Source organism: Suncus etruscus, chromosome 2 (assembly GCF_024139225.1).
Source record: "Suncus etruscus isolate mSunEtr1 chromosome 2, mSunEtr1.pri.cur, whole genome shotgun sequence".
NCBI lineage: Eukaryota > Metazoa > Chordata > Mammalia > Eulipotyphla > Soricidae > Suncus > Suncus etruscus.
The window spans coordinates 44,400,407-44,409,836 of record NC_064849.1 but is presented as its reverse complement, the minus strand read 5'-3'; the positions used below and the strand labels follow the sequence as shown (position 1 = coordinate 44,409,836).

At 35.8% G+C, this 9,430-nt stretch overlaps 1 non-coding gene across 1 annotated transcript; it reads right to left on the bottom strand.

The window, feature by feature from the left end:
* Positions 1–4,636: 4,636 nt before the first annotated feature.
* Positions 4,637–4,743, bottom strand: LOC126003068 (U6 spliceosomal RNA). Its single transcript, XR_007493612.1, has one exon. It is a non-coding gene; the product is annotated as a U6 spliceosomal RNA (small nuclear RNA).
* Positions 4,744–9,430: the final 4,687 nt, after the last annotated feature.

Here is a 9,430-nt window from a genome sequence, read left to right as displayed (position 1 = left end):
AAACAGGTTGTTGTTGCTACTAAGTCGTCTGGGTGTTAAGAGAACCCTCTTTGAAGTAAGTCAATGTCAGGGCAGTGGTAGGGTCTTCCCTGGGAGAAGTTTGCTTCCTGATGATGATATAAACAATCGTGGTTGCCGAAGAGATAGCATGGAGGTAAGGCATTTGCCTTGCATGAAGAAGGTTGGTGGTTTGAATCCCAGCATCCCATATGGTCCCCCAACCCTGCCAGGAGCAATATCTGAGCATAGAGCCAGGAGTAACCCCTGAGCGCTGCGGGTGTGACCCAAACCTCCCCCCAAAGCCCCCCAAAAATAACCGTGGTTGTTTCTGTAGATGGTATCCATGGTGCATGGACAATGCCCATTCTTCTGAGACAGAGGCCAAGTCATTATGGCAATGTTCATGGTGTAAGGCCCCACTGCATTACAAAAGTTGTGTGGTCCTATCTCTATTAGATAAGAACTTATTTGCATATGTAATATTTTCCAATTTTAATGTGCCTATGTAAAAAAGGAACAATGACACAAGGTATTATTGGTGCATATGGGGGCTGAGGGAACAAGTCCAACAATCCCCGTAACTTGGTTCTAACATGAACTCTAAACAGAGAGACTTTTCAACAAGAATTCCTTATTAAACAGATCACACATACAAAAATAAATAAATAAATAACCAAAAAACGATGGGGAAATTGTCACTATATAAGAGCATATTCAATAAGGGTTATACCTGTTAAGGGAATACATCTAACATATTCAAAGGAGATACACATGTCCTTTTTAAGTTTTTAGAAATAATTGGGAGAGGTATGTGTAAAATCCAGAGACTGCTTTGATCTTTGATTTGGCCTTGTGGAGTTTGAAAAAATGGCTCCCAGCAGTCCCATACCAGGAAATTTTCTTGAGCAGGGACTTTTCAGAAACCAAGTCTGTTAGCAAGCAAAGGTCCACAGTATAGGGAGGTGGAGGAAAAGAGGCCACTGAGAGTAAATCAATAGTAACAGAATATTGGTTCCTACTCGGGCAATTACCATTGTCTTAACTTAAAAAGTTAAGTTCCTTTAGTATTTGAATAATGTAATGAAAATGTCTTAAACTGATATGATTAACCAAGATATCAATATTTGTGGAAAACTTCCTACCATGGACTGGCACTTCTGGTCTTCATCTATATTATTTCTGGATATTATTACCATACTATCTTATTTTTATATTCCACAAATCAATGGGATCATTTTATGTCTCTTTTCTCTAACTCATTTGCTCAGCACAATACTCTTTATGTCTAGTTATGTATAAACAAATTTTATGATTTTATTTTTCCTAACAGCTGTAGTATTCCACTGTGATAAAGTACCACAGTTTCTTTACTACTCATCTCTTCTTGGGCATTTGGGTTATTTCCACAATCTGGCTATTTTGAGTTCCTTTCTCCCTAAATTGAAGTCAACACTCGTTCTTAGTCTATGTAATGTGTGCCAATTTCTGTGGTGTAAAATATCTCATTGTTATTTGATTTGCATTTACCTAATGATTAATAATGTTGGAGGAACATACCTTTTAGCATCTGTATTTCTTCTTTGAGGTAATGTCTGTTCATCTAATCCTCTCATTTTTGTATGGGTTAGACTTTTTCTTATTAAGCTCTACCAGAGCCTTTATATATATTTTTTTTGTTTGTTTGTTTGTTTGTCTTGTTTTTGATTTTATTTTGGGGTCACAACCGGCAGTGCTCAGGGGCTACTCCTGGCTCTATGCTCAAAAATTGCCCCCTGCAGGCTCGGGGGACCACATGGGATTCTGGGATTCGAACCACCATCCTTCTGCATGCAAGGCAAACGCCTTACCTACATGCTATCTCTCTGGCCCCACCTTTATATATCTTAAATATTAACCCCTTATCAGATGGGTATTAAGTTTCTTTCATTCTATGAACAGTCTTTGTATCCCAGTGTCCATTTCCCTTGAGATGCAGAAGCTTCTTGTTTAATGTAGTTCCATTTGTTTATCTTTGCTTCCACTTTCTTGGTCAGTGGTGTTTCATATTTGAAGATGCCTTTAGATTCAATGTCACGAAGTACTTTCCCTATGTTTTCTCTATATATCATATTGTTCTGGTGTGATATCAAAGTTTTTAATCCATTTTTTGATTTGACTTTTATGCTTGCTCCCTTTTGCTCCGTGACCACATTTTTCTCAGGGAGCACTGACCAGGCATAATCATGGCTCTTCTGAATCAAAGAGGACCCCACTTCTGATTTGTCTGTCTGTCTCCATATCTTGAGATTCTGTGGCTGGGTGAAGCCCAGCTTGGGGGGGGTGGTGGAACACCTCTTCCCTTGTCCTGATGCTTCTCTTTTCCTTTAAGTTCACTGGCTTGGCATGAAAATGTGTCTTTTTATTCAAAATGAACATGCTACTTGTCTGTCTGTCTGCCTCTGAATTTTGGGACTGTGTTGTTGAACTAGATAGATGAGATATGGTGATTAATAGAGGAACACTGGAGGGAAAATATCAGGGGGAAAATGTCTGTGCTTTAATAATCATTCAAAATAGAAAATTTATAGAGTGACAAATCAGAGTTATAGATGGTATCTAATGTCACATCCTCTGGTAAAGTCTTCTAGTTTCCCATCCAAAACCATGTTTGCATGCTTTTCACTTATAAAATGCTAACTTTTATTGTACACCTAACATGTGGTATTTTGTATTTTCTATTTGCAGTCAGTCTTAAATGTCTCTTTGCCAAAGAGATGTTAAATTCCCCCGTTCCTGTTTTCTCTCCCTATTCCTCAGATGGAACTTTAGTAGTCACTTCCACCCAAACTAAGAAGTGTCAAGATTCCTAGCTGGATTTATTTTATATAAAACAAAGATATTTTTATTATTATTTAAGCTTATACTGATTTAGACTTTCCGTAGTTATCATTATAATTGTCATAATCTAAAGATACCATTTATTGAGGCCTCATATATTTTAGGCCTGATGTAAGAACTCTATATTTTTGCTCAATTATCTATCACAACAATTTTCTGACATTAGTACCTTTATTTATACCTCTTTGATGGTTAAAAATGGAACTTTCAAGGTTACATAAATTGCCAGCTCAGCTGTATATGTATAGCTTAAAACTTATTTATTTGATTTTGAAAGCTTGGGTAGTATCTACTTCAGCATACTGTCAAGTAGGATCAAAATTAATGAAAGTTCTGTGAGTTTTATTCTTAATATTCCACTGAATACTTTATCATTGACCAACTATACTTTTCAGACTTTCTTCAGTTGCACCAATTTCCATTTTATTGAGGACTTCATTCCAATGCAGCTATGCTACCATTATGTGTGGTGTTTACACCTGTCTGAGTCTTCTTTGCACAGATTTCTGTGATAGCAATCCCAAGGCAAGGGAGGCTGTGTTCTCAGAGGGTAGGCCTTTGTTCAAAATCGAAAGGAGGTAGCAGATGGTCCAAAATTATGACTGACATCTGGTCTCAAACTCATTATGATTGCCCTGATGCTTTCAGATTCACTGAAATGTTTTCCCTCTGAGAACAAAGCTTGAGAAACTGAAAACACCTGTATTAACTGGTGACCTAAAAGGAGCTCTTACCTGCTAACTTCCTGGCTGGTTTTCAAGTAGCGTGGCAGAGCTATCTTGTTGTTATTCAGAAGTTATAAGAAATGAATTATTCTGGATAGCTAGACATATTTCAATAGAAACTGCCTTTTTAAAAAATTCTACCTTAAATTAAAAAAATAACTATTATGATTCCTTTAGGAAAATTATAAGGAAAATTAAAATTTAAAAACTAGTAAGGGCAATATCTTAATTATTCCCACTGATAGCATGCATAGACTTACGTGAATGTTTTGTTTATAGTTAATTTAGAAAATAGATTAGAAACAGATGAAAAACCTTCATATCTATTTATGAATGTATGTGTGATTTAGAATGACATAAAAGAGTGTAGATATTAATAGAAAGTCTCACTAGTAACTTTTATTTAAGGTAGCTTCAATTTGTACCATTTTTGGAATGCCAGTAGGTTCCAGAATTACTTTATTCTTTCTGAAGTTCTTTACTTCTCTCATTTAGTGCCATCCTTGCACCAGTCCCTAAGAGGCAATTTATTATTTATAGACATTATGATATTAAGATTTTGGGATGTATATAGAACTTTATTCATATGTATTGTGCATGCTTTTTATTTTTATTATCCTTTGACTAAGTATTCAAGGTTGTGGCAAATCTTAAATGATGGTATGTTTTATAGAAAAATAATGATTAGAACCAACTTTGTTATCTTAAAATTCCATTTAATGATACATTAATGTTCTTCATGCCTATGGTTTTTTGAATTGACTTTAAAATGGTCTAAATTGCTCTCATTTAGCAAGTGACTATAGCATTGTTTTTACAGATAAAATATTAAATTATAGTTGTTTAAAATAGTTTAAAATAGCCCTACAGATAACATAAAGAAATAAAGTTTATCCATAAAACAACCAACCCCTTTAGTTATTTTCAAGAAGGTGAAGAGCAAAAAATAAAAGTCAGGATTTTAGGATTTCTGAGTGCTGGAGAATCTCAATTAAAGGACTTATGGCTATTTGGGGGTGGGGGGTTTGGGTCACAAAAATATGGAATGCTTCACGAATTTGAATGTCATCCTTGTGCAGGGGCCATGCTAATTTTCTCTGTATCGTTCCAATTTTAGTATATGTGCTGCCGAAGCGAGCACCGTATGGCTATTTTTAATGGAAGACCTGGCTATTTATGTTATTGTTGCTTAAGATATTAGGCTACATATTCCAGCTACATTCACCACCCACAACTGCCAGCTTTACCACTTAATCAACAATCTCTATAGAGATGCTAAACCAACCCAAACTCAAGAAATGCTGTTATTTGGGCTGATAGCTCCAGGACTCTTTTGGAGTGAATGTTGTCAACCTTATCCAACCTACTAGTACTCATGGAAATCCTGGCAGCCAAAACCACACTCCACAAAAGTTGCAATATCATAACAGAGCTTGGAAATACTGTATTGTGCTGCCATGGATATAACTGAAAACATCTCAAAAATAGTAATACTGTACCCCAGTAAGAACACACCAATTTTGTCATCCACATGGATTCAAAAACAAAACAAATGCATAAAATCAACTAGCAACAAATCACTTAGCAAACCTTCTGACAATGACTTAATGACCTCATTGAGAGATACAATACTTTTCACAGATTTCCTTATCATTGTACTTTTTAAAAACAATATGACCACTTACCTATAAAAAGATAAAATAAAAGAAAGAATTTTGTATTAAAATATTAGGCTACAGCTATTAGGGTTTTTTTTTAAAAGCCATATCTGGCAGTGCTCAGAGGTTGCTTCTGACTCTCAGTGTTCAGGTATAACCCGTGGAGGTGCAGGGGATCAAATGTACATCTGCTGAATGCAAGACAAGAACCTTAACCCCAGTACTAGTTACCCATAGCTATTAGATTTTATCACCTTCATCAGCCAATTACACCACACAATATGGTATAAAATTTCTTCTGTAAAGAAATTTATCATCTGCTTTAACATGACAATAAAGCAAGACTATTTTGGGAACTGTGAGATGTAGTCCAATATAGACCAACCTTCATGGAAAATTTTAAACAAATTAATATTGTTATTAGATTTTACTTTGTGTATATTTCCAGCTAATGAGATCTGGAGAAAGGCATGATCAATTATTTAATTTTATTTCATTTTTTAGAATTAATCACCATGAAATTACAAAGGTTTTCATGGTTGGGTTTCATGCATACAATGTTTTTTTTTTTTTTTTTAAGAACACCCCCCTTCACCAGTGCAACATTCCCACCACTAACTCATCCCATATTCCTCCACCCTCATCCCCTGCCTGTATTTGACACAGGCATTTTACTTCTCTCATTCATTAACATTGTCATGGTAGTTCAGATTCTAACTGCACTCACTCCTCCTTGGGTGAGCTTCATATTGTGAGCCTGTCCTTCTGGCCTTCATCTCTGGGCATTATTACAATAATGTCTTTTATTTTTCTTAAAACCCATAGATTAGTGAACTATTCTGTGTCTATCTCTCTCCCTCTGACTTATTTCACTCAGTATAATAATTTCCATGTCCATCCATGTATAGGAAAATTTCATGACTTCATCTGTCCTGACAGCTGCATAATATTCCTCAAGCATACAATGTTTTAACACCAATCTCTTCATCATTGTCCACTCTTCTTCACCAATGTGCCCACATTCCCATTTGACTTTCTCTAGTCTGCTTCTAAAAGAGGCATTTTTCTTATGCCTGTATTACATATTTTTGTATATTTTCATATATACACATTTACATATCTATATAAAATTTTGCATTGTGGCTTAATGTACTGCTGCTCTTAGGGTGTCATAAGTAACACTTTATCCCCTTTCATTTCCAATCATTCCTTCTGGTTAAATGCTTTTCTGCACCATAGGCATTTTCTACCCAAAGCCCACCACCATTCTATCCCCCAAACTTCTCAAAGGTTGTTGCCTACTGAATACCAGTTTTCATATTCTGTGTTTTTTATTGTTTTGGGGTACTTAGTATTCTTTGCTTTCTCACTTTTGCTTTATTTGTTTTTGGGTCATGCCTAGCAGTGTTCAGGGATTAATCCTGGCCCTGCTCTTAAAATTATACCGGGCAGGCTCGGTGAACCATACGGGATGCCAGGGATCCAACTTGGGTTGGCCCTGTGCAAGGCAAACGTCCTACCCATTGTACTACACTCTGCCCCCTCCTCTTTTTTTATTAGCTTCCCTTTCCATAACTTTTTTGAGTTCCTTAAATATCCTCAACATTTCTTCTCAAATGTCCGTATCAGAGTGATAATCAAGATGGTTAGTACTGGTTGGTTCTTCACGGCTACCATTTTCTCTTACTAAGAGTGGTAGGATTCTGTGTTGCTTTCCCATGGAGATTTCTGCACTCTGGAGGTGTTGCTTGTGTGTTTTGAGGCTGAGTAACTTGAGCTCTTTGTATTCTCATGGCTATATATAAAGAAATTTAGAAATGAACAACTGCTGAGCAGAGCATAGTGTAGCAGACTTCCTGATGTGAGGGTAAAATGGCACCCCTGAGTCATAAACAGGACCATTATGCTCCTCTGTCAGTTTCTTAGGACTTTTGGCAAAATATTTTTTCTTTTTAGATTTTAATCTATACATTTGAACAAATATTTTTCACTCCCCTTTATTGACCTGAACGATAACTTATTTTTATATAGTGTTGTGTGTGTATATCTAAAGTGTCTTTGTATGGTTTTTATCACACTTGAGTGTGAATAAACACCTATAGGAAGACTATTAAGCAGATATTTTTGGATTTGCATATGGAGATTCTGATTATGGTGATATTTGAGAGTTTTAATTTTAAGTTAGTTTTGGGATGCTGCTGTTGCTGGTATAAGGGCAATTTTGAGTGCTATTGGATGTAGCCACTATAAAAATTAATAAAATGGGGGCCGGGTAGGTGGCGCTGGAGGTAAGGTGTCTGCCTTGCAAGCGCTAGCCAAGGAAGGACCACGGTTCGATCCCCCGGCGTCCCATATGGTCCCCCCAAGCCAGGGGCGATTTCTGAGCACATAGCCAGGAGTAGCCCCTGAGCGTCAAACGGGTGTGGCCCCCCCAAAAAAATTAATAAAATGAATGAAAGCTGGATTTTCTCCAGAATTACTTATATATTTGTGTATATGTCTATGTGAAAATGTTTACTAAAAAGGAGAATTAATTTTTTTTAATTTGAAAGTCTTATCAAATTACAGAGCATCTGTTCTTTATTATGTGAATCAATCTTGCCTATGTGAGTCCTATTTCATTCTCTGTGGGCCCAGATCCTGGTCTTTATAATTCCTTAACCCTGGGTGTATGTTCCCATTGTTGCCTCACTGACCTTGAAATCTGTCTTTGTAGATCTTTCTGCTGTATATTATAAAGGTTTTCTCTTATTTTTACCTACTGTTGTTATTTTGATTATTCAACCAGTCTAAGAATAACCCAATGATGTGAAGAACTCAGTATTGAGAGACCTCATTTCCTCACTGATATATTTGACTATAATATTATGTGATGCTATGGGAATTCTGAGCTTTTAGTAGGCAGTCTGTCCTCAAAGGCACCAGTGGAACTGTGGATAACTTCTTTTGGGCTGGGCCAATGAGAAGCAATGGCAAATTCTACCTGGAATTTAGAAACAGAATTGACTAGTCATACTGTTTTATACTGTTTCAGACCTGGAAAAATTTTAGTGCTCCATTGCCTTAATCATAACAAACATTTTAGAGAATGCATGTATGTTTTATTACAATGATCTTATTCAGTTCAAAATGAAAAATTTATAGAATGTATTTGTATGCCTTTATAAAGACTATAAGTTTTTGCATAAGTAAAATGATTTTTCGTAAGTCTACTGATATAAGACAATATTTTCATAATGTGTTAATATTATAATGTACTATAATAATTATAAAATGTATTAAACAGATTGCTGATATTCCCCATCCACCTCCCCAAACTCATCTTTTAAGATGACTTTATTTGTTGTACACCTATGAAAGGCAAGAGGTTTAACAATACAGTTTTCTAATAGTAATATTAAATAGCCAATGGAGAAGATGCAATGGAACAAACTCTGGACACTGATTTGCTGTTTTTGTTTTTGCATTTAATTTTCATGAAAGAAAAAAGGAATCTTGTCAATGAAGTGGAGTGTGCATGTTGAGTTTTGGAGGCTAGTAGTAGAAGCAGATTGAGAAGCCTCCCACTTATTTATACACTGGTATCATCTTTTTCACAAATATCTATTATGTCATAACTGGGACATATTTTTTCAGCTTATTGTTTATAATAAACAAAGTAAATATTTGACTTATATGCTCATGAAAATAAAAATAGATAATAGGTACTTAGGTGGCAAATGGCTATATGATATTTATTGATTTTTTTTTTTTTTTTAGTAGGGGCAGTGTTTATGGTATCTGGAGGCCACTCCTACCTGTATTTACCCCATTCAGTGCCTAGTCCCAAAAGTGTAGGGTACTGTTCTGATTCATTAGTGCTCAGGGGGACTATGCATGTAGTGCTAGGGACTGTATTTTGGGCTTTGTGTAACCCAGCCCTGTTTTCTAGTCCTCTGAGAGCTCTCTGAGCTGTTTTCTCACCTTTAAAAATAGATTTAAAATTATTAATCATTACTTTTAATTTTTAAATTCCCTCCCAATTCAGCTTGTTTAAAGCCATGCAGTGACTGGAATTGCATATGTACCAGGTTGTGGTGCTTATATATTTAATTTTGGTTTTGAATGTGGTTGAACATCAGGTTTCAGTGTTCACACAGTCTGTTGTACTTACCGAAGTTTATCCTCCTT